At 62.8% G+C, this 23,162-nt stretch overlaps 1 long non-coding RNA gene across 4 annotated transcripts in view; it reads left to right on the top strand.

Moving 5' to 3' along the window:
• Nucleotides 1–23,162, top strand: part of LOC103344977 (protein ENL) — a 67,317-nt gene that overhangs the window by 36,937 nt on the left and 7,218 nt on the right. For 2 of the 4 annotated variants that reach the window (XR_007917997.3, XR_007917998.3), the window contains 3 exons: nt 15,737–15,880; nt 19,368–19,493; nt 21,763–22,314. This is a non-coding gene — a long non-coding RNA (protein ENL). The remainder of the gene's footprint in view (nt 1–15,736; nt 15,881–19,367; nt 19,494–21,762; nt 22,315–23,162) is intronic. The other 2 variants (XR_007917999.3, XR_007918000.3) reach the window with 1 other exon arrangement.

Below are 23,162 nucleotides of genomic sequence, written 5' to 3'. Positions count from 1 at the left end.
AGCTGGCGTCAGGAGCTGGGACTCAAATGCAGGCACTCTGCTACGGGATGTGGGCCCGTCTGGCCGCGTGACTGCCCCTGCTCTGCCGGAACAGCCTGAGGGAGGTATAATGCCTGCGACACGCAGCTCACCCGCGGCAGGCGTAGGGCTGGAGTGTGACGCGGAGTGTGGCGGTAAACCGCCGCCTCTGGTTCCAGGGTGGCCAGGTGTGCGGGCCGCTCTGTGTGTAGCTCTGAGGCGCCGCCGGCAGCCCTCCCGCCTCTGCCATCCTCGCCAGCGCCTGTGCTCTCTCCTGATCATGGGGCCTGGCGTCCCGGGGGCTTAGTTCTCTCCTGTGGGCCACTGGCGTGGAGCGGAGCGTCGCCCAGGGGCTTGTTTGCGGCTTTTCTGGCTCCCGTGGGGCAGGGTCTGCTTGGAAGTTTGCTGCAGTAGACAGCCTGCCAGCTGCCGTGAAGCGAGCACAGGCTGTGCAGTGTGGGGCAGGACCAGTGGCAGGATGCAGGCCCAGGAGGGCCCACGGCGGGCAGGGGAGCCTGCAGGCGGGGCCGCGTGGGCGCCAGCAAGCAGAGGGGGCGCAGACAGAGCTCCGTGAGACCGCCTGCCCACGCTGTCCCCTCCTGAGAGGCGCACCTCTAACGGGGCCTTTGCGCCCTCAGCGCTTGTCCTCACTCTCGAGTTTGAAGGATCATCTCTATACTTGGGGGACAGTTATTTTCCTGAGCGTACGGAGCAAATCTTGTCCTGGGTGAGTGACCGCGCTTTAGTCTCTTACCTAGCGAAGGTATTAAAGCGGGACAGCCAGGCTGTTGCTTTCTCACTGACAGGCTCCACTTCTGGCTCTGATGTCTAATGTTGGAAAGCAGAGTGACCGAGAAGGAGAGACAGGCAGCCAGAGACCAGGGCTCCAGCTTGCTGTCTCACCCCTCCAGTGCCCACACAGCCCTGCTGGGCCAGGCCAAAGCCAGGTTTGGGAACTCCGTCCGGGGCTCCCACGTGGGCCCTCACAGCCGCCTCCTGGGGCCTGCGTGAGGAGGAAGCTGGAGGCAGGAGAGGAGCTGGGATTCCAGCAGAGGCAGCTGGATCGGGATGCAGGAATGCAGGCTGGCGTCAGAGAAGGAGGGGCAGAGAGAGAGACTGTCCATCCATCCACTGGGTCACTCCCCACGTGGCCACAACGGTCAGGGCTGGGCCAGGCTGAAGCCAGGAGCCAGGAGCTTCTTCTGGGCGTGGCAACCCATGACCTTGGGCCACCTTTCACTGTTTTCTCAGGTGCGCCAGCAGGGAGCTGGATTAGAAGTGGAGCAGCCGGGACACAACCCAGTGCCCGTGTGGGATGCCGGCACTGCAGGCCGGGGCTTTACCTGCTGTGCTACAAGTCCAGCCCCGATGCTTTTGGTTTTGTATCCAAAACCCTTTGCCAGGCCCAGGGCCACGCTGCCCTTTGACTGCCGCCTGTTGCCTGTGCTGACGGCGTGGGAAGATCGTAGCTAGTTGGGCACTGTTGTCATTTGTCTCTTGCAGTTGAGGGCCTAAAAATAAATTTTTTTTTTTTTTTTGATTGAGGCCAGCATTGTGGTGTAGCAAGTTAAGCAGCCGCTTGCAATGCCAGCATCCCGTACTGGAACTGGCAGTGTGAGTCCCAGCTGCTCTGCTGCCAACCCAGCTCCCTGCTACTATGCTTGGGAAAGCAGCAGAAGTCCTTGGGCCCCTGCCACCTGCATGGGAGACCGGATGGAGTTCCAGGCTCTGGCTTCAGCCTCGTCCTACCTTGGTCATTGGCAGTCATTTAGGGAGTGAACCAGCAGGTAAAGTTCTTGCTCTGTTTCCCTCTCTTTGTCTCTCTTCCTTTCAAATAATTAAAAAAAAATTGTTAAGATTTATTTGTTTATTTTTTATTTTTTTTGACAGGCAGAGTAGACAGTGAGAGAGAGAGACAGAGAGAAAGGTCTTCCTTTGCCGTTGGTTCACCCTCCAATGGCCGCCGCGGCCGGCGCACCGCGCTGATCCGATGGCAGGAGCCAGGAGCCAGGTGCTTTTCCTGGTCTCCCATGGGGTGCAGGACCCAAGCACCTGGGCCATCCTCCACTGCACTCCCTGGCCACAGCAGAGGGCTGGCCTGGAAGAGGGGCAACCGGGACAGAATCCGGCGCCCCGACCGGGACTAGAACCCCGTGTGCCGGTGCCGCTAGGCGGAGGATTAGCCTAGTGAGCCGCGGCGCCGGCCTAAGATTTATTTGAAAGGCAGAGCAACAGAGAGAGATCTTCCATCTGCTGGTTAACTCTCCAAATGGCCACAGCAGCCAGGGCGGGGCCAGACTAAAGCCAGGAGCGTCATTCAGGTCATTCAGGACCCCAACACTTGTTCCACAGCACTGGCCCTGAAAATAAATCTGAAATTTTTAAAAAATTTAAAATAAGGGGTTGTTTTCTTTCTATTCTTCACTGGAGTTCTATTGATTTATTCACCAAACAAATACTTCCTAAGCCCAGGGACCAGTGAAGACCAGAGTGGGCATGGCCCGTTTCTCCTGGCCTTCCCGAACGGTCAGGCGGGAGTGAAGACACCACGGCTTCGTGAGACGGAGTCACGAGCTCTCCAAAGCCGGAGTGCCGGCGCTCTGGCTGCATCTTGGGGGCCCAGCTGGAGACGGCTGGGAGGGTCTCCCTTAGCAGGGAGAGCGACGTCTGAGCAGGCGGCAGCCAGGCCAGAGGACAGGAGAGGGACAGCTGTGCAGAGGGCAGACCCAGGTGACAGGAGGGGCAGGCGGGTGGGCAGGGCCGTCCATCACTGCACGTCGGGAGCCGCTGAGCGTGCCAGGCAGGGAAGAAGTGATGGAGTCCGGCACTAGGCTCACCCCTCAGCCCTGGGGGCCCTCTGGCCCGTTGGCCTCAGAGTCCCCAGCGGGTGCCCATTGCTCATTGCTCTGGGAAGATCAGTCACATCACGTGGCTTCGTGACTCCGTGTCTTCCTCTCTCCCAGGAACAGCTCAGAAGCTGCCAGAGTGTTTTTTCTGGGTCAGGGGTTGATCTGGAAGCAGGGTTGGGGCCCGGGAGGCCCACGTGGGAGTGGCTATAGGTCTGACCTGGGGGGTTGTGACACCCAAGGATTTGGGCCCGCAGATTGTGTGGCTTGGGCTTGGGTGCGAGCAGGGAGGGAATGGTGCCTGATTGCTGCTGCCCCTCCTAAGGGTGCCCGCCACCCTGTCCAGCCTCCCTGATGGCTGTGTGGCCAGGCCGCTCCTCAGGCCCCTGAGCCCTGTGCTGGGTGAGCCACCCGTTCCAGCTCCCTGTGGACCCGTGGACTTCAGCACAGCCGGTCTTGCTGCTCTGTTCCGAGTCCCTCGCCGAGGTCAGCAGCTGGCCTGAAGGCGTCATTTGGTGCACACTGACTTTCCCTGGGAATCCCCACAGGTCTGATCCCCCCTCTTCCAAGTGAAACCTGGTTGCCGCCTGGTCTGAGTGTCTGGAGGGCTGGAAGGAAGAGTGAGACCCAGTTGGAAGCTGGGCGAGAGGTCGTCCAGGTTCTGCAGCTTTGTAGACGTCACTAGGCGCATGCCCTGGGCGCTGGGGTGCGGGGACTGCCTTGCCCCTGCCCTGGTCCCCTTGTGAGACCTGGCCGGGAGCAGACTGCGGCGTCCTAGGCCTCGGTGAAACGCCGGCTCTGACTGTGCACCACCGACGTAGACGTCCTCCGCCCACATCAAGCACAGTGTGTGGGAGGCGCCGGAAGAGACCTCGGTCCGGTTTGTGAGGAAGTTGGCGTGGCTCGGGCCTGAAGAGTTCTAAACACAGGTGAAGCAGCGCTGGCTCCTGGGCCCCTCCTGGCTGGCTGGTGGTGGGCCGCCCCGAGCAGCTGCCAGGAGTTTGCCAGGGCCAGGGGAGGCCCGAGGGCTGCCACATCCTGATCTGTGCACTCCCGCCACCCTCTGGACCGCGAAGCTGTGTGGTCCCAGGGCCAACCAGGCTTCCGTTTGCCCTCGGTTTATATGGAGGCTGGGGAGAGCTGTCTGGAGGGGTTGGCAGCGTCCCCGGCGTGGCTGCCACGGAGCTGACAAGCCCTTGCTGGTGGCTGCTGGGGGCAGTAGGACGGGGGGCTGTCAGGTGAGAAGATGCGGGGAGAGCTCGGCCCTGAGTGTGACAGGCCCTAGTGGTGCTGCCAGCTGTGCGGCGTCTTCCTGTCCCGCCATGTGGACCCCTGATGCTCCTGTGTTTCCTGAAGGGGACCCTGGGGGCACCGGTGCGGTGGTCCACACCCAGGCAGCTTGTGCCAGCTCCCCTGTGCCCGTGCTGCCTCCCGGCTCCTAGAGAGAGGGCCAGAGGCGCTGTCTGGGCAGCAGGGCCCCCACCACGGCCGCCGACGTCCTTACCCAGTCACTGCCCGCGGCTTTGCTGTCACCCTCCCTGAGACGCTCCTGCAGAGATGGGGCTGGGTGACAGAAGTATCTGCTCTGCGCGCCCCAAAGCAGCAGCAGGCGCTGGTGAGTGGGGGAGGCCTGGGGCCTGGCACGCATGCCCAGACCATGACGGGGCTCTGCCTGGCGGTCTTCGCGGGGTTAGGAGGAGCTGTGGGTTCAGCCTTGTGCAGAGTAGAGGGGTTGCCCCTGCACTCGTGGCGTGGCTGCTGTGTGTCAGTCTCACAGCTGCCGCATCAGCTAAGGCTGAGCCAGGCCAAAGCCAGGATCCTGGAGCTCAGCCTGGGTCTCCCGTGTGGGTGGCAGGACCCGCGTGCTTGAGCCCTCGCTGCTGCCTGCGCTGGTGGGTCCAGATGAGGGCGCCTCGAACGCCGGCCAAAGGCCTGCCGTCGACAAGTGGCGTTTCTGGGTCCTGTGTGCGGGCAGATTCTGTCACTCCCACTTTCGGTGAGGAGGCCAAGGGAGGCACACACGGGGAGTCGCCTGGTTGGGTCGCACAGTCCAGGTCTTCCCAGCACTGAGGGGCGAGAGGAGCACTCGCCATCCCGTGTGGCCAGGGCCACCTGGTTCTCAGGTGCTGGGGCTGCGTGCTGCCCTTCGACCTGTGCTGCGGGGACGTCTCCCGTCTGATTATCCAGGCACGTGAAGGGAGAAGGCCAGACCGGCCCCGTGGTCCTTTCTCCTTCCTTTTTTTTTTTTTGACAGGCAGAGTGGACAGTGAGAGAGAGAGAAACAAAGAGAAAGGTCTTCCTTTGTCGTTGGTTCACCCTCCAATGGCCGCCGTGGCCGGTGCACTGCAGCCGGCGCACCGCGCTGATCCGAAGGCAGGAGCCAGGAGCCAGGTGCTTCTCCTGGTCTCCCATGGGGTGCAGGGCCCAAGCACTTGGGCCATCTTCCAGTGCTTTCCGTGGTGCATTATCAGGGAGCTGAACCAGAAATGGAGCAGGCGCTGGTGCTGTGGCGCAGCGGGTTAATGTCCTGGCCTGAAGTGCCAGCATCGCATATGGGCGCCGGTTCGGGTCCTGGCTGCTCCACTTCTGATCCAGCTCTCTGCTATGGCCTGGGAAAGCAGTAGAAGATGGCCCAAGTCGTTGGGCCCCTGCATCCCCGTGGGAGACCCGGAAGAAGCTCCTGGCTTCGGATTGGTGCAGCTCCGGCTGTTGCAGCCAATTGGGGAGTGAACCATCGGATGGAAGACCTCTCTCTGTCTCTCTGCCTCTCCTCTCTCTGTGTAACTCTGACTTTCAAATAAATAAATAAGTCTTAAAAAAAAAAAAAAAAAGTGGAGCAGCTGGGACTCGAACCAGTGCCCATACAGGATGCCGGCATTGCATGTGTTAGGTTTACCTACTATGCCACAGTGCTGTCACCACTCTTAAGCCTTTTTAAAATTTTTGTGTGTATATATAGATATGTATATGTGTGTATGTGTGTGTATGTGTGTTAGCAGGGAGCTGGAATCAGAGGAGAGGCTGGAATCAAAGGAGGAGCTGGGGCGTGTGTTAGCAGGGAGCTGGAATCAGAGGAGAATCTGGGACTCCAATCCAAACATTCCGATATGGGATGTGGGCATCTTAGGTCCAGGGAGCATCGTAACCACTGCACCAAACACCCGCCTGGGAGCCTTTTTTTTTTTTTTTTTTTTTAAGTGTTCTGATTAGGAAAGCCATAGAGACTACACAAGCCAGAAATCCTCTCTCCAGCCCCCTTCCTCGGAGGAGCCATACTGAGTACCATAGCCTGTGTGAGAGTGAATGTGTGTGTGAGTGTGTGTGAGAATGTGTGTATATGTGTAAGTGTGAGTGTGTGTGTATGTGACTGGGCGTGTGTGAGTGGGTGTGGGTGGGTGTGAGGGTATGTGTGTGTATGTGTGTGAGGGAGGGAGTGAGTGTGTGTGGGTGTACATGTGAGCGGGTATGTGTATGAGTGGTGTGAATATATGAGGGGCTGTGAGTGTGTGAGTGTGTAGGTGTGTGTGTGATGGGGTGTGAGTGTATGTGAGTGGGGGTGGGGGTGTGCATGTGAGTGGATGAGTTGTGGGTGCACATGTGAGTGGTGTGAGTGTGTGTAGGTGTGTGAGTGTGTGATGGGGTGTGAGTATGTGGGTGTGCATGTGAGTGGTGTGAGTATATGAGGGGCTGTGAGTGTGTGATGGGGTGTGAGTATGAGTGGGGGGTGTGGGTGTGCATGTGAGTGGGTATGTGTATGAGTGTGTGATGGGGTGTGAGTGTATGTGTGTGAGTGTGTGGGGTGTGCATGTGAGTGGTGTGAGTATATGAGGGGCTGTGAGTGTATGTGTGTGGGTGTGTATGAGTGGTGTGAGTATATGAGGGGCTAGTGTGAGTGTGTGTGTGTGATGGGGTGTGAGTGTATGTGGGTGGGGGGTGTGGGTGTGCATGTGAGTGGGTGAGTGTGTGGGTGCACATGTGAGTGGTGTGAATATATGAGGGGCTGTGAGTGTGTGTAGGCGTGTGAGTGTGTGATGGGGTGTGAGTGTATGTGTGTGCGTGTGTGGGTGTGCATGTGAGTGGGTGAGTGTGGGGGTGCACATGTGAGTGGTGTGAATATATGAGGGGCTGTGTGTGTAGGCGTGTGAGTGTGTGATGGGGTGTGAGTGTATGTGTGTGAGTGTGGGTGTGCATGTGAGTGGTGTGAGTATATGAGGGGCTGTGAGTGTGAGTGGGGGTGAGGGCGTATGAGAGTGAATGTGTGTGAGTGTGCCCAGCATTTCTGACATCCTCCCTGTGGCAGTGGGCGCAGGTCCCCTCATTCCCTCCCGAGTCTGCACGCTCGTCCGCTCGTTTCCGTCAGCTGTCACTCACCCGAGTCCCCGTGTCTGTTGCAGGAGCGCCTCCGTGCCCCTCCGCGCCCGTGTGTGTGCGCGTGAGCCTGGGCAGCGGGGACTGGGGGGCGGCTCCCTGTACTTGTTTTGTCTGTGTCTCTCCCTGGCTTTCTCACCAGAGCGGCGCCCTCTTGCCGCAGCGGGAGCTGCCGTGGCGCAGGAAACCCAAGCGTGCGGAGGGCTGACACAGGACGGGCGGGGCCCCGTGGAGGGGAGAGGCTCCCAACAGTGCTGGGCCCTTGTGGCTCCTGTGTGGTTTTGGCAAAGGACCAAACACCACGGAACCTCAGCTTCTCCCCCTGGCAGGTGGTGAGGGCTGTGACTTCCGTTCCGAGCACCTGTGGGCTGAAGCCAGCCTGTGCATAGCCTGCGTTGCTGCAGGAGGTGAGCCAGGAGCCAGGGTGAGGGTGCTGAGGGTGCCACCTGCCTCCTGGGACACAGCTGTGCGGTGCTGAGCTAAACCTCAGAGCTGTGGCGTGTGTCATGTTTAACATGGAAAGCCTACAGCAGAGAGAAGGGCAGAGTAGCCCCTGCCCCCCCCCCCCCCGTCCAACTGCAGCAGTTAACAGCTCACTTGGCCCTCCCCCCGGTTGCAGGATTGCCGCTCCAGCCCCACACGTCAGAGAGAGAGAGAAGGCGCTACACAGATCTAACCGGGTTAATGACTGGCGCGGCCATTGGCACGCTGCCTGGGAGTTCGAGTCTGCCTGCCACATACCGGAGTGTCTGAGTTCAAGTCCTAGCTCCTCTTCCCATCCAGCTCCCTGCTACCCCCGTGGGAGACCTGGAGAGCTCCAGGCTCCTGGCTTCAGGGTGGCCCAGCCCTGGTTGTTGTGGCCATTTGGGAAATCAGCCAGTGGAATGGAGATTTCTCTCTCTCTGCCTTTGAACTAAATACTTTTTTAGTTTTTTAGTGGATTTATTTATTTGACAGGCAGAACAACAAAGAGGAGGAGAAAGAGATTTTCCCATCCCCAGATAATCATAAAACCCAAGTTTTGCCAGGTCTGGGTCAGGCTTCAGCCAGGAGCCGGGAACTCCATCTCGGTCTCCCATGTCGGTGACAGAGGCCCAGGGGTTTGAGCTGTCAGCTACTGCCTTCCCTGGCGCGTCAGCCCCCATGGCCTTTGACCTGAGGAGTGCAGGCAGGGGTGCCTGTGCCTGGCACGAGGCCCGGACTTGCGGGCCCTGTGCGTGGATGCACGTGTGTGCAGCCTCGGCGCTGGCACCTGTTGGACCAGCTCTGCCACATCTTAGCTGCTGAGGAGGGAGAGCCGCTGGCTTGTGGCCCATAGCCCACGAGTGAGGTCTTCTCACGGCCTGGCCGGAGGACGCAAGTCCAGCAGGACGGGGTCTGGCTGGGGCGACTGCAGATGTCTGCTTGAGGTCACCAGCCGGCCTCGTCAGCCCTGCCAGCGCTTGCCGAGCGTGCTGCTGGCCTCAGGGTGTTGCGGTGCCAGGCCTCTGCCTCCCTGGGGCACTGCTTTCCCTGGGAGGGGTCTGCAGCGCTCTCTGAGGGTCTCACCTGTGGGCGTGGCTGGCTGATCGCAGGTGCTGCCCTCATCGCGTGCTTGGCCCTGCACCTCTCCAGGGAGTCCAGGAGAAAGGACTGGGTCTTCTCTAGTGGGCACTGCCGCTCCTGTCTGCTTTCTGTGGGTGCGAGGAGCCACTCCCACAATCCAGGGCTTCTGGGCAGCGCCTCGCGGGAGCAGGGACACCCGAGTGCCTGCGTGTGGGGCCGTGAAGCGCCCAGCAGAGCCTGGCCCAGCAGACCTGCTCTGTTGTCCTGTGGCAGCGCGCTCAGCCTAAGGCTGGCGAGTCCCACCTTGGTCTTGATCGTTGCTGTGAGCATGTGGGGGGCACCTCCTGCCTCCTGGGCGTGTGAATGGCCCTCACTCGGCACCAGGCCCCTGGGAACCAGGAGCAGTGGCCCTGTGGGCTGGAGGACAGAAACCACATATCCCGTACACTGAGGCAAGAGACCGAGGTCACAGCCAGAGGTCAAGGGAGGGTTGAGCCCAGCTGCAGGGTGGGGTCGGGGAAGGGAACGCACAGGTCCTGGGTCCAGCCCAGGGCAGAGTTGGAGGAAGAGCGGGCAGCCACTGGCGCCTCTGGTGGTTGGAGGTGAGCTGTGCGCCTGGAGCTGGCTGCAGTGCCGGGGGTGGAAGGAGCTGTGCTGGAAGTGAGGGTAGGGAGCTGACACAGGGTGCGTAGGGCTGCCTTGACAGAGAGGCGGGAAGAGGGCCCGTCCCCAGGCACCCTCTCTGCTGCTCTCCAGGTGCTGCAGGCCGGATTCCCCCATGGGGATCAGTGCTTGCCGCGTCCCGGAGCCCAGCGCTGAGCCTCTCACAGGAAGAGCCGGGGCTCTGCAGGGCGGGCTCCCCCCGCGGCCTGGGCTGAAGCCTGTGCTGTTGGAGTGCTCCCTGCCAGGCCCCGAGCGGGGGGCTGCCTCCCTCACCCCCCCCCCCCCAGCTTGCGGCTCTCGGGGAGGCAGACGTTTTACGTTCTGTTTATTTATCTGAGTGGCAGAGAGCCAGAGCTGCAGAGCTCCCAGCTGGGGGCGCTCCCCAAATGCCCAGAGTTATGGGCGGAGCCAGGAGCCAGGAGCTCCATCCGAGGGTCCTGTGTGGGTGGCAGGGACCCAACTGTGAGCCATCGCTGCTGCTCCCAGGGGGCGCATTAGGAGGAGCAGAGCCAGGATTTGAACCCAGGCCCTCCAACATGGGACAGCAAGGCAGACACCTGCCCCTCCTGCGTCCATCTGGAGCAGACTCCAAGTGTCCCCGTGTCACGGCTAAGTGTTTCAGAGGCGCCTACGAGACCCTTACTTGATGACACCCTCGCTACGCCTGTGCTAGTTTATAGCAATCCTTTGGAAGCCGGCGTTTGAAGTCTTGTTTCCTCTGCTGAGAGCAGGATCTGGTAAGATCCAAGCCTGGTGACCCTGGGCTTGTCTCTTAGGTCCCTTGTAATCCCTGGGCGTGCCCTCTGCCAGCGTTTGTTGTTGAAGGAGCCGCCCTGTGCGTGCTGCCCGTCCCTGTGCTGTGTCGTTCCCACTGTGGGTACGTCTGTGGTAGTGGCCGGGCAAATGGCCCATGGCGGTCATAGCACAGTGTCAGTCTGGCCTCCTGCGTCCACTGGAGTATGCTCATGCCACCCCCTTGTCCGTGTTTACCTGGGGCAGGACAAGGGCTGGGCCCTCGGGTTCTTCCCCAGCCCCACACGCAGTTCTGAGTCATGGCCTGACACCGCCTCCTGCTGACCACAGCCTTGCCTGGCGGCCGAGCCCTGCTGCCCCCCACCCTCTGTCCCTTCAGCCCCAGCCACACTGGCTACTCAGAGCTGTCAGCGAGGACGCTGTGGCCTGGGAGGCAGATTCCCCACTGGGTTCAGCCGGGAGCGCCTGTCCCTTCCCCCCGCTTGTCTGCCCAGCTCCAGGGAGCCTCCTAGCCGGCCCCCCAGACACACCCTTGTTAGACCATCTCTCCCTCCACCAAGAAACTTTTTATTTAAGGAATCCAAACTCCATGCACTTCACAAGTACAACGTTAGGAATACAGTGCTTCTTCCCACCGTACCCGCCCTCCTCCTCCTCCTCCCATTCTCCACTAAGATCCATTTTTGATTAACAGTATACACAGAAGACCGACTTTATACTAAGTAAAGACTTCAACAATTCGCACAAAAAAACCCACAGAGCTGTTCCTCAACAGTGGAGACGAGGCTGTTCAGAGTCATTGCCTCTTGAAGCTAATCTCACTTCTTTGTTTCTGTTTTTGCTTTCCTTTTTTAGACACTTAAAATAAGCACCCAGGAATGGTACATTTTCTGTGAGCACTTTGGCGTGGTTATAATGCATCTCCGAGGACAGAGGTCCTGCTCGGGAAGGCAGTGCACAGTGACTCTTGTAAATTTAGCCATTAGCATTCTCATGTATGACGTCAGTGGTCACCCGAGGCTCTTGACGTGAGCTGCCTAGGCTATGGAAGCCTCTTGAGTCCCCAGACTCCGTCAGTGATTAGACAGGGCCGTGAGCAAAGTGGACGTTCTCTGCTCCTCCAAAGGAAAGTGCCTCCTCCTCTGATGGCCACTTCTTTCCACTGGGGTCTCACCCACTGGGGTCCTTCATGGAGGACAGTTTTTGCCACAGTCTTGGCTTCCCACGCCTGAGATGTCGTGGCATTGCATTCAAGCATCTGCCAGTGCTGGCCAGCACCAAGGGGAGGAGCAGGTGAAGGATCACCACAGCCCCCCGGCACACAGGTGCCTCTGGAGGGGAGGGGCGTGGGGGAGGAGCGCTGCCCGGGTTTGAGGAGTGGAGGGCTCGGCGATGCCGTCCGTGTCACCCACAGCTGTGTCCGGCCACCCGGCTGCCCGTGCAGATGTGGGGGCTGCTTTCCTGCAGGACATGAGGTCAGGGTGCTGGGGCCCCCACGCTTGTCCTCAGGAGGCTGCCCCCTCACGGCCCCTTGCGTGTGTGTCAGCGGGAAGCAGAGAAGGAGAGAAGGGGAGAGGTGCTCTCCTGGCAGGCCTGCCCCTCCCAGCTCCTCACCCAAGGGGAGGGCGGTTTCCAGTCTGGTTCAGACCAGTCTTGAACCCTCCCCTGAGGTTGGGGGAAGCCCACCTGAGCCCAGGTCCGGGTGGGATAAAGAAGACCTGTTTTCCTGTGTGGCGCCCTAGCACTCACCACCCCCAGGGCTCCTTCCCATGACACATGCAGCGTGGGGACAGCGTTTGTGGTCCACCCTGGGAACTCGTGCGTGGCAGGACGCTGCCAGCTTGCTGACGTTGCATACAGCCTGCCGTTCCCACGCCCAGCCACAGCGGAGCTTGTCTGGTGGACAGGGCTCAGACACCACCCAGAGCCCCGTGCTGCTGCCTCCTCTGTCCCAGGACTAGAACGTGACTGAGCCGTGCGCCTGAGCTGCAGGACAGGGGCCTGGCGGGCGTGGGGAGGCTGCAGAGCGTGGGGGCGCAGGGCAGGGCCTTTTTCCTCACCCCCTCCTGGGCAGATCTCTGAGCACAGAGGCCCTGCTCAGGCACCTCCACCAGGCCCCAAACTGCCAGACCTTTCTCTCCTAGTGAGTAGCATCTTATTTTTATTTGATATTTATTCATTTATTTTTATTTGAGAGGTAGAGATGCAGACAGAGAGAGGGAGAGGCAGAGAGAAAGGTCTTCCATCTGCTAGTTCACTCCCCAGATGGTCCCAACAGCCGGAGCGGAGCCCATCCAAAGCCAGGATCCAGGAGCTTGTTCCGGGTCTCCCACATGGGTGCTGGGGTCCAGGCACTTGGGCCAGCCCCCACTGCCTCCACGGGCCATCAACAGAGAGCAGGGTTGGAAGTGGAGCAGCTGGGACACGAGCTGGTGCCCATGTGGGATGCCGGCGCCACAGGCAGAGCCGTAGCCTGCTGTCCACAGCGCTGGCCCCAGTGAGTGGCATTTTAGTAGCTTGAGGTCTGTGTCACACGTCAGGTTCCCCTTTCAAAGTGGATGTTGGCGTGCTCACAATGCTGTGCAGTTACCACAATTTTTGGCAAATTTTATTTCTGTATTTGAAAGGCAAACAAAGAGCTCCCGGCTGCTGGTTCACTCCCCGGATGTTGACAGCAGCTAAGGCCGGGGCGCTGAAGCCTGGGCTCAGCAACTGTGTGCATTCCCCCGCGGAGGCGGCAGGGACCAAGTACTCACGCCGTCACCACTGCCTCCCGCAGTGCACGTTGGTAGAAGCTGGGACTGGGAGCGAATCCGGGACTCTGACCCAGGCGCCCGCCCGGTCAGCAGTTCTCTGAGCCCAGGGTGTTCCCTGCACCCCGGCAGTGCCTTCCTGTGTCCTCCTCCCCAGCCCCCGTCCACCAGGAATCCACCTCCTGTGCCTCCCAGCCGTGGAGCCCCACGCGGTGTGGCCTTCTGCATCTGCGTCTGCGTCTGCGTCTGCCGAGCGTGCTGCACGCTGTGTGGTGTCAGCGCCTGGGACGTCCACTGTGTGGGCGGGCCACACTGTGCTCGTCCCTGCTTCTGGCCACGGACACTTGGCTGTTTCTGGTTTGGGGATATCACAAGGGATGCCGCGCCGTGAGCATAGGTGTGCACGTGTTGGTGTGTGTGTGGTGCGTGAGGCCTGGCGGTCCCTGTGTCTTCAACCTAGTGAAAGAACCCGGCTTTCCAAGGTGGCTGTCCCATTTCACATTCCCACCGGCCGTGTCCGAGGGTTCCCTAGGTCCTGTCTAACGCTTGCTTCTGTTTTGTGGATGTGGACGGCTACTGCCCTCGTGGGTGTGCCGTGGCATCTCATGGAGTCTTGCTGTGTCTCCTCTCGTGCACTTACTCACTATCTCTATCTGTAGAGAACTGTGTACCCAAACTCTTTGCTCGCCTTAAATTTATATTATTTATATCTATATTATTTTTAATTTTTTAAATTTTTATTTGAGAGCTGCAGGGAGATCTTCCATCTCCTGGTTTATCCTCCAAAAGCTTACAACAGGCAGGTCAAGGCCAGGCCAAAGCCAGGAGCTGGGAACTTAACCAGTTCTGCTCCATGGGTGACAGACAGGGCCCCTGGTACTTGAGCCATCACCGTCACCGGCTGCCTCCCGGTGGGCATTAGCAGGGAGCTGGAGTCAGCAGCGGGACGAGACTGGAACCCAGGTGCTCCGCCGTGGGCTGGGGCTGTCTCAGGACGAGACTGGAACCCAGGTGCTCCGCCGTGGGCTGGGGCCGTCTCGGGGACAGTGTGTTCCGAGCTCAGCACGGCCCTCGGGGTCCTCGCGGTCCCAGGCCCTCCTGGCTCGGAGCGGCAGAGTCCAGCCCCACGGGTGTATCGCTGTGCTCTGGGGCTTTCCCGGCCCTCAGCTGTGGGTGTCGCAGCCTCATGTCCCTTCTCACGACTGCCACTTAGGAGCTCCTCACGCCCTCTCCCCCAGACCCATCCAGTGCCCGCCCCAAACCAGGAGCTGTTGGCCCTGTCGGCACTGCCGGGGGCGGGGGGGGGGGCCAGAGCACAGGCCTCTGTCTCGTGAGGTGTCGGGGTGTGGGTGGGCCTGGGTGGGCAGTCTCGTGATGCTGTGCTGCAGCCCCTCCGGGTCCCGTCCTGTTGTGTGACTCTGTGTAGTATGCGGGTGTGTGGTGTGTGCGGCTGTGTGGTTGTGTGGCTGTGTAGTGTGTGGCTGAGTGTAGCGTGTGACTGTAGTGTGTGACTCTGGTGTGTGGCTGTGTAGTGCGTGACTGTAGTGTGTATAGTGTGCGGCTGTGTGGTGTGTGCGGCTGTGTAGTGTGTGGCTGAGTGTAGCGCGTGACTAGTGTGTGACTCTGGTGTGCGACTGTGTAGTGCGTGACTGTAGTATGTATAGTGTGCAGCTGTGTGTAGCGTGTGGCTGTAGTGTGACTGTGGTGTGTGACTGTAGTGTGTGACTCTGGTGTGTGACTCGTGTGTGACTAGTGTGTAATGGTGTAGTGTGTGGCTGTGTGTAGTATGTGGCTGTGTAGTGGGTGGCTGTGTAGTGTGTGGCTGTAGTGCATGACTGGTGTGTGACTCTGTAGTGTGTGATTGTAGTGTGTGGCTGTGTGTCGTGTGCGGCTGTGTGTAGTGAGTGGCTGTAGTGTGCGGCTGTGTAGTGTGTGGCTGTGTGTAGTGTGTGGCTGTGTAGTGCGTGGCTGTAGTGTGACTGTAGTGTACAACAGTGTGTAGTGTGTGGCTGTGTAGTGTACGGCTGTGTGTAGTGCGTGGCTGTAGTATGCGGCTATGTAGTGCATGACTGTGTGTAGTGTGCAGCTGTAGTGTGTGGCTGTAGCGTGTTGTGACTGTGTAGCGTGTGGCTGTAATATGTAACTGTATGTGTAGTGTGTGTCTCTAGTATATGTGTATAGTGTATGGCTGTAGTGTGCAACTTTAGTGTGTGTGGCAGTAGTGTGCGACTCTGTAGTGTGTGTGTAGTGTGTGACTCTAGGTGACTCTAGTGTGTGTAGTGTGTGGCCATTGTGTGTGAATGTGTGGTGACTATAGTGTGTAGCTGTAGTGTACAACTGTGGTGTGTGGCTGTAATGTGTAGCTGTACTGTGTGTAGTGTGTGTCTCTAGTATATGTGTATAGTGTGCGGCTGTAGTGTACCACTTTAGTGTGTTTATCTGTAGTGTGTGTGGTGTGTGACTGTGTGGTGACCATAGTGTGTGACTGTGTAGTGTACAGCTGTGCTGGGTGTGGTGTGTGTAGTGTGCACTCTGTGTCAGGTGTGTGGTGTGTGTCCAGCCTGGGACTGTGTCTGATTCTCCCTAAGGAGGAGCTGCAGCGTGCAGGTTCGGGACTTCAGAGTTCGGGGTTGGGGCTCAGCACCGTCGCTCAGCTGTGCCATCGGCACCTGTGGGGCGGGAGGGGCTGCAAGGGCCGCTGGGTTCTGAATGGCAGGAGGGAAGCCCGCGGAGGGTGCGGGCCCTCTGACCCCCGCCCTCTGACCCCGCTTCCTGTTTTCCTGGTCGCAGGAGGAGCCGAGGAAGGTCTGCTTCACCTACGACCTCTTCCTGAACCCAGAGGGCAACCCGCCCGTGAACCACCTGCGCTGTGAGAAGCTCACCTTCAACAACCCCACCACCGAGTTCCGCTACAAGCTGCTGATGGCTGGCGGGGTGAGTGGGCCCCGTGGGCGGGGCGCCGAGGGTGCTGGGGGTGCGCGGTGGTGCCCAGCAGGGCTGGCTGGGCGTTGCCAGCCGTGGACATGCGTCGCTGGTCTCCCTGTGGCGTCCTGGGTGGCTGTGGTAATTAGCACCTGCCTGCCCATCCACAAGGTCACCTGGGAGCAGAGGGCCCTGACAGAGCCTGCGGTATGCTGCTGGCCTCAAGGCAGGGGTGCGGGATGCTGAGGGTCGTGGGAGGACAGCCTGGGGGTGTGCGGGGGAGGAGCTGAGGCTGGGTCACAGGGCAGGGGTGCGGGGTGCTGAGGGTCGTGGGGAGGAAAGCCCAGGGTGTGCGGGGGAGGGCTGGGCTGAGGCTGGGTCACAGGGCAGGGGTGCGGGATGCTGAGGGTCATGGGAGGACAGCCCGGGGGTGTGCAGGGGGAGGAGCTGAGGCTGGGTCACAGGGCAGGGGTGCGGGGTGCTGAGGGTCATGGGGAGGACAGCCCGGGGGAGGGCTGGGCTGAGGCTGGGTCACAGGGCAGGGGTGCAGGATGCTGAGGGTCGTGGGAGGACCATCCCAGGGGAGGGCTGGGCCGAGGCTGGGTCACAGGGCAGGGGTGCGGGATGCTGAGGGTCATGGGAGGACAGCCCAGGGTGTGCGGGGGAGGGCTGGGCTGAGGCTGGGTCACAGGGCAGGGGTGCGGGATGCTGAGGGTCATGGGAGGACAGCCCAGGGTGTGCGGGGGAGGGTTGGGCTGAGGCTGGGTCACAGGGCAGGGGTGCAGGGTGCTGAGGGTCGTGGGGAGGACCATCCCAGGGGAGGGCTGGGCTGAGGCTGGGTCACAGGGCAGGGGTGCGGGGTGCTGAGGGTCGTGGGAGGACAGCCCGGGGGAGGGCTGGGCTGAGGCTGGGTCACAGGACAGGGGTGCGGGGTGCTGAGGGTCGTGGGGAGGGACCATCCCGGGGTGTGTGGGGGAGGGCTGGGCTGAGGCTGGGTCACAGGGCAGGGGTGCAGGGTGCTGAGGGTCGTGGGGAGGGACCATCCCGGGGGAGGGCTGGGCCGAGGCTGGGTCACAGGGCAGGGGTGCGGGGTGCTGAGGGTCGTGGGAGGACAGCCCAGGGTGTGCGGGGGAGGGTTGGGCTGAGGCTGGGTCACAGGGTAGGGGTGCAGGGTGCTGAGGGTCGTGGGGAGGACCATCCCAGGGGAGGGCTGGGCCGAGGCTGGGTCACAGGGCAGGGGTGCGGGGTGCTGAGGGTCGTGGGAGGACAGCCCGGGGGAGGGCTGGGCTGAGGCTGGGTCACGGGGCAGGGGTGCAGGATGCTGAGGGTCGTGGGAGGACCATCCCAGGGGAGGGCTGGGCCGAGGCTGGGTCACAGGGCAGGGGTGCGGGGTGCTGAGGGTCGTGGGGAGGACAGCCCAGGGTGTGCAGGGGAGGGCTGGGCTGAGGCTGGGTCACAGGACAGGGGTGCAGGGTGCTGAGGGTCGTGGGGAGGACCATCCCAGGGGAGGGCTGGGCTGAGGCTGGGTCACAGGGCAGGGGTGCAGGGTGCTGAGGGTCGTGGGGAGGGACCATCCCGGGGGAGGGCTGGGCTGAGGCTGGGTCACAGGGCAGGGGTGCAGGGTGCTGAGGGTCGTGGGAGGACCATCCCGGGGGAGGGCTGGGCTGAGGCTGGGTCACGGGACAGACCTCAGAACCACCACACCGCGGTGAATCAAGCCAGCATTGTGTGTGAGTGTGGGGCGCGTTTCTGTGGTGTGTATGCTGTGTGTGTTTTGCGCATGCGACGTATTCGTGTGTTATCTGGGGCACGTGTGGGTGGTGTGGGGCGCAGGCCCGTCTTCGAGGGTGTTTCTTGCTCCATAGGGACCTCTGTCTCCTCCTCCTGTAGTACAGGCGGGTCTTCTGGGAGCTCTTCTGTCTGAGCCCAAGCAGGTTTGCTCGTGGTAGGAGCTGGAGGAGCCCTGCTGTGTTCCTGATAAAGGTCCCTCTGTGATTCTGATCTGGCCTGGGGAGGCGGGGAGGTGGCGCCCGCGCTGGCGGCACTGGGGTGCGGGCAGGTGGCAGGGCCCTCCCCAGCACCGCCTCTGCACCCTTTGCATGGCACGCGCTCTCCTCCCCAGGTGTTTCTGGGCGTCCCCAAAGGCCCCGTTCTCTCCTTCTCTGGGAGACAGTCAGCGTCGCGGGGCCCCTGCGAGCCCCGTGCGGGGCCTCGGCTCCTGCGGGCGGCGGTTCCCTTTGCTCTGATGAGATGAAGGCTGTGAGGGCGTCGTCTAAACACATAAAACCCAGGGCAGGGCGGAGGCCGCGAGGGAGCGTGGGGAGGGCAGATCCGGCCGAGTCTGAAGGGCACCGCGACAGGGAGGCGGCCAGGCTGCACACAGGGCTGCCGGGGGAGCAGGTGCTGACAGCAGAGCGGCCCCCGCCCACGGGCAGCTGGCGGTGCCGGGATTACCGAGGGAAGTCCGAGCTGTACGTGGAGGAGAGCGGCTGTGCGTCCTGCCCTTCCTGGTGGTCGCTTGGGGTCCTGGGATTTGTCACGACCAGGGTCAGCGGCCAGCCCTTCATGTCCTTGGCCCCATCTGCCCGCGGGGCGCGTGGTCTTGGCCATGACACCTGCAGAGGGAGAAGCACTCCTCCTGCCTGTGCTGAGGGTCTGTCCCTGACGAGGACGCGAGGGAGATGCGCTGTCCTGAGATGGCGTCGGGCTGGGCCTCAGCTCGGGGGAGGCAGGGCCTGGGCGGCCGCGTCCCGTGGCACACCTCGGTCTTGTCAGGTGGGCTGCCGTGCAGCCCCGGAGCTGGGGCCGCCCCGCCCCGCCCTGCTGCCTCCCTTGGCCTCCGCGTCCCGTGAGGGCGTGATCTCGGCGTCCCGGGATGAGAGGGCCGGCTCAGCCCGGAGCGCCAGGGCCGCGGGTCGTGAGTGACGCCGCTTCTGCGAGGTGGACGCTCCTTCTCCCTGCTCGCCGCCCTCTGGGAGCCCTTCCCTGACGGCTGAGCCCTCTCTCCCTGCAGCTGGCGTCCGGCAGCCCCACGGGAGCCAGACAGGTGTTCCCGGGAGCACTTCCTTGTGGCTCTGGCAGGAGTGGCTGGAGTGGGCGCCCTGCCCCGCCTCGCCCCGCCCTGCCCCGCGCAGGTCTTCTCTTGCCTCAGCCTCGCCCCTGCTGAGGCTTGTCCCCAGGACACGTGGGAGCTGCCCTCGGCTCCCCCTTCTCCCCCGTGCTGGCCGCGGCTGTGCGTGGGGTCCTTCCGGGCTCAGCGTTGGCCGGGCTTGGCCCGTGGCTGCCTTCTCGCGCTCCCCGGCGCCCTCCCTCGCCCGTCTTGGCCGCTTGCCCGGGGCTTTGCTCCCCGGGGCCCAGCCGTCCTGGGCCCAGCGCTTCTCTTCGCTCCCCCGGAGGAGGCGCCTGCCGTTCTCTCGGGAAAGTGACGCTCAGGCCCCGTTCCATGGCGTCAGCCACGCTCGCTCCCGCGTTGTAACGCCTGTCTCTTCTTTGTCACTAGGTGATGGTAATGCCCGAAGGAGCAGAATCGGTGTCCAGGCCCAGCCCCGACTACCCCATGTTACCCACAATTCCACTCTCTGCCTTCTCTGACCCCAAGAAGACCAAACCGTCCCACGGCTGCAAGGTTAGTGAGGCGGAAGGCCCAGCCCCGGCCCGGCCGGGTGCCCTCCCGCTGCCGCCTGGGCCTTCCGCACCCGCACTCGCTCCGTGGCGGCTTCTCCCGAGCGCTCCGCTCCCCGGCACTCCCTACCGCTCCCTTAGGGTCAAGGCGTAGGCCACGTCGTCCCGGGGCCTCGTCCCTGTGTCTTGAAGCTGCCCAGGCTGCTGCGCCAGCGCTGGGGACTGTCCCGCCACAGCCCTGCGCGCACGCTCGCTCCGGCCTCTGGGAGTCAGGCCGTTTCCATCTTGGGCCGCGCCCGGCCGCCTGCCTTCTTGGGGTCTGCGGCCTGGGCTGTGCCTGCCCGTGGCTGTTCCAGGCTTTGCTTCTCTGGCGGTGGCCGCCGCAGGCAGGGCTTACGTGGGGAGGGGCCAAGGCAGGGTCGCGTGCAGAGCTGAGTTCCTGGAGCAGGGGTGCTGTGTCTTCTCAGGTCGGCCCAGTCAGGCCGGGGTCTCTCGCAAACCTCTCCGGAAGGCTCTGGGCCACGTCGCCGTGCCCACGTCGCCGTGCGTGTGCGTTCCGCCCGGCGACTCTGGTCCAAGTCCCCACGCCCACGGCTGTGCTCTCTTCTCTGTGTCTCTTCCTTCTCTTTCCTGGGGGCTGGCGTGGGCCTGGGCCCCCCACGTCGGCCAGGGGGCTCACCTGTGTGTAACCCCACAGGAGAAGCACGCCTCAGGCATCCTCAGTCTTCGGTCTTTGAGCAGGGGCGGGACCTCCTGCAGAGGGTGAAGGGCAGGGACTTCCTGCGGGGCTCCGAGCCCCAGGGTTCTGTGGAAGTCTGAGCGGAGCGGAGAGGGGGCTTGCTGTCCACTTGCTGCATCGCCTGGACACTGCTGTGGCCCGATGGCCGCGGGGAGCAGTGCTTCCCGCCTGGTGGGGACAGCCTGCGGCCGCAGAGCTGTGTCTGCAGGGGCGGCCGGACCCTGGGAGCCCCCAGCAGGAACACCAGCTGGGCTTGCCTGCGGGGTCAGGGCTGTGGGCAAGGTCCCCGGCTCCACCTGCCCTGCACCTGGGAACCCGCGGGTGTGGTGGGCAGCGTCTGCGTGGGTTTCTCAGCTGCCACAAGGCCCTGCTGAGGTCCATCTCTGGTGTCCGCTCTCCCCGAGGCCCTGAGCCGTCAGCGCTGTGTGGCCCTCGGAGGGCGCGGCCCGTGAGTGGCTTCTGCCCTGGGGCAGTGGTGTCAGCTCTCTGCCCCGCGTGCCTGGAGAGCCTGGGTCTCCCACAGCAGGGGACCGCCGGCGAGCCTGGTGGTTGCGGCTGCAGGTGGGTCAGCCTGTGGTGCTTCCGTGCCCAGTCAGTCCCTGCCTCAGGCGGCAAGGCCAGCAGGACGTGCGCCCGCTGGGGCAGGCGTGAGGGCCCTCGCTCACCCCGGGTGCCTGCCGTGGAGGCTCCCTGTGGCGCTGGCTGGGTTCGGGCAGTCGGGCTGCTTGCTCTTTCTCTCTGTGCTTCACCGTTCTGGGGTCACGGGCGGCCCTGAGATGGGGACGGATGGGCTCTCGTCCCGTCCTCACGTTGGGAGAGACTGGAGGTGCCCAGGCCGCGCGTGGCAGTGGTGACCGTCAGGGCTGAGTGCTCGCCGGGTGCCAGGCCTGTGCCCTTGCCCCGTGACGCATGGCCGCCCCTCAGGTGTGGGTAGTGGGGTTGCAGACAGCACCTGGGAGGGGCCCTGGCAGGGCTGCTCTCAGCCTCCATTCCACCTGTATCCTCACGGGGGCTCCACTCAGCTCTGAATTCCCACGGCTGAGACCCCAGTGTCCTCCCTGTCTCACCACCCAGATGGCTTTGATCCCGAAAGGCCTGGAGCGGGAGCCCAGTGGGCACGCCGTCAGTGTCACCTGCCTGGGTCAAGTGCACTGTCCTCCCCAGCTGTGCGGAGGGCAGGCTGGAGCGGGCCTGGACAGCTGGGGCGGGCAGGAAGCACTGAGGTGGAGAACGGGTGCTGGGGCCAAGAGGAAGCCAGGGAGGGGGCGAGGCCGCCCCAGCACCCCCGGAGCCAGCGTGGTGGGCCTGCCCCTCTGTGTGACTGCACTTCCCCAGGGACTCCTGGGGCCGGGCGTGGGCACTGCTCCCTGTAAGCTCGCCTGCTGCCTGACCCCCGCTCTCTGAGAGGTTCACTGTAGCTGGGCCTGAATCGGGTACAGTACACTTGGCAGGTTGGCGGGGTGGAGCAGGGCGGCCCCGGGACGCCGTGTGACCCCGCGTCTCCCCCACCCGCCCTCCCGCCTCGGCCCTGCAGGACGCCAACAAGGAGAGCAGCAAGGCCTCGAAGCCGCACAAGGTGACCAAGGAGCAGCGGGAGCGGCCGCGGAAGGACTCGGAGAGCAAGGGCTCCTCCCGGGAGCTGGAGCGCGAGCAGGCCAGGGGCGGCAAGGACGCGCGCAAGCTGGCCGAGGGCCGGCTGCCCAAGGAGGACAAGGCCCCGCCGCCCAAGGCCGCGTTCAAGGAGCCCAAGATGGCCCTGAAGGAGGCCAAGCTGGAGAGCTTGTCCCCCAAAGGGGGGCCCCAGCCCCCAGCCCTGCCCAAGGCTTCCAGCAAGCGGCCGGCCGCCGCGGACTCGCCGAAGCCCAGCGCCAAAAAGCCGAAGAAGAGCAGCTCGAAGGGGTCCCGGAGCGCCCCGGGCGCCTCGCCCCGCACCTCGTCTTCCTCCTTCCCGGACAAAAAGCCAGCCAAGGACAAGAGCAGCAGCAAGGGGGAGAAGGGGAAGGCCGAGAGCGAGCCCAGGGAGGCCCGGAAGGCGCTGGAGGTGGAGGAGTCCAACTCGGAGGACGAGGCCTCCCTCAAGTCAGAGGTGAGGGGGGCGGCCGGAGAGGGCGGGGGAGGTGCGGCTGGAACCCTCAGCCCGGACTCACGTCCTGCTCAGTGAGCCTCTGCCTTGGGTCAGGGTCCCCAGGAGGCGGAGTCCGTAGTCCCCACGTGCCTTCGTGGGTGGCTCCGGGCAACACAGTGCCTGGGGCCGTGTGCGGTGGCCTGCGTGGGCCTGGGCAGCTGATGGGCTCTCAGTCTCCGCGTGGTCAGCTGGGAGGAGTTCACTCCCCCACGTCTTCCTGCTGCTCCGCTCCTGGGCCCAGCTCCTGGCAGGCCGCACACAGGAGGGACATTGGGTGTCCGTGGTCAGCCCCTCAGGGACAGCCTGGCCCCTACAGAGGCAGTGCCAGGGCTAGTTTTGCAGCTGTGTCCAGTCAGCTCCTTGAAGGCCACCCACCGTCCAGTGACCTGAGCCACCAGGACCAACAGCAGGACTCTTGGCCTAGCAGCCAGGCCTCCTGGGAGGCCGTGGATGGTGGCGGCAGTGTCTCGACCACTGCGCTTGTGTCTGGAGTTGAGAGGACGGAAGCCTGGGTGCGTGCGTGAGCAAGTCCCACCCTCCAGGGCAGCCCCTGGCACTGCTGCGGGGAGCTCCGCTTGAATGAGGTCCTGGGGGAAGGCAATGTTGGCTTCTTGAGGGTTGCCTTGTGGCAGGTGACAGCGCTGGGTGGGGGCTGTCAGGCTGGGGGTGACACTGCGTCCCCTTGGCTCAGACACAGAAGCTGGTGTGCATCCCACAGCCAGCTGCTGGAAGACACGGTGTCACCTGGCAGTGTCACCTGCTGGCGGTCCTCAGCTGCTGGGACCCCAGAGCCACCTCACCAAAGCCCT

Source organism: Oryctolagus cuniculus, chromosome 16 (assembly GCF_051225735.1).
Source record: "Oryctolagus cuniculus isolate XC-2025 breed Fujian yellow rabbit chromosome 16, ASM5122573v1, whole genome shotgun sequence".
Taxonomy (NCBI): domain Eukaryota; kingdom Metazoa; phylum Chordata; class Mammalia; order Lagomorpha; family Leporidae; genus Oryctolagus; species Oryctolagus cuniculus.
The sequence above is the reverse complement of the archived record's forward strand: the minus strand, read 5'-3'. Positions and strand labels throughout refer to the sequence as shown.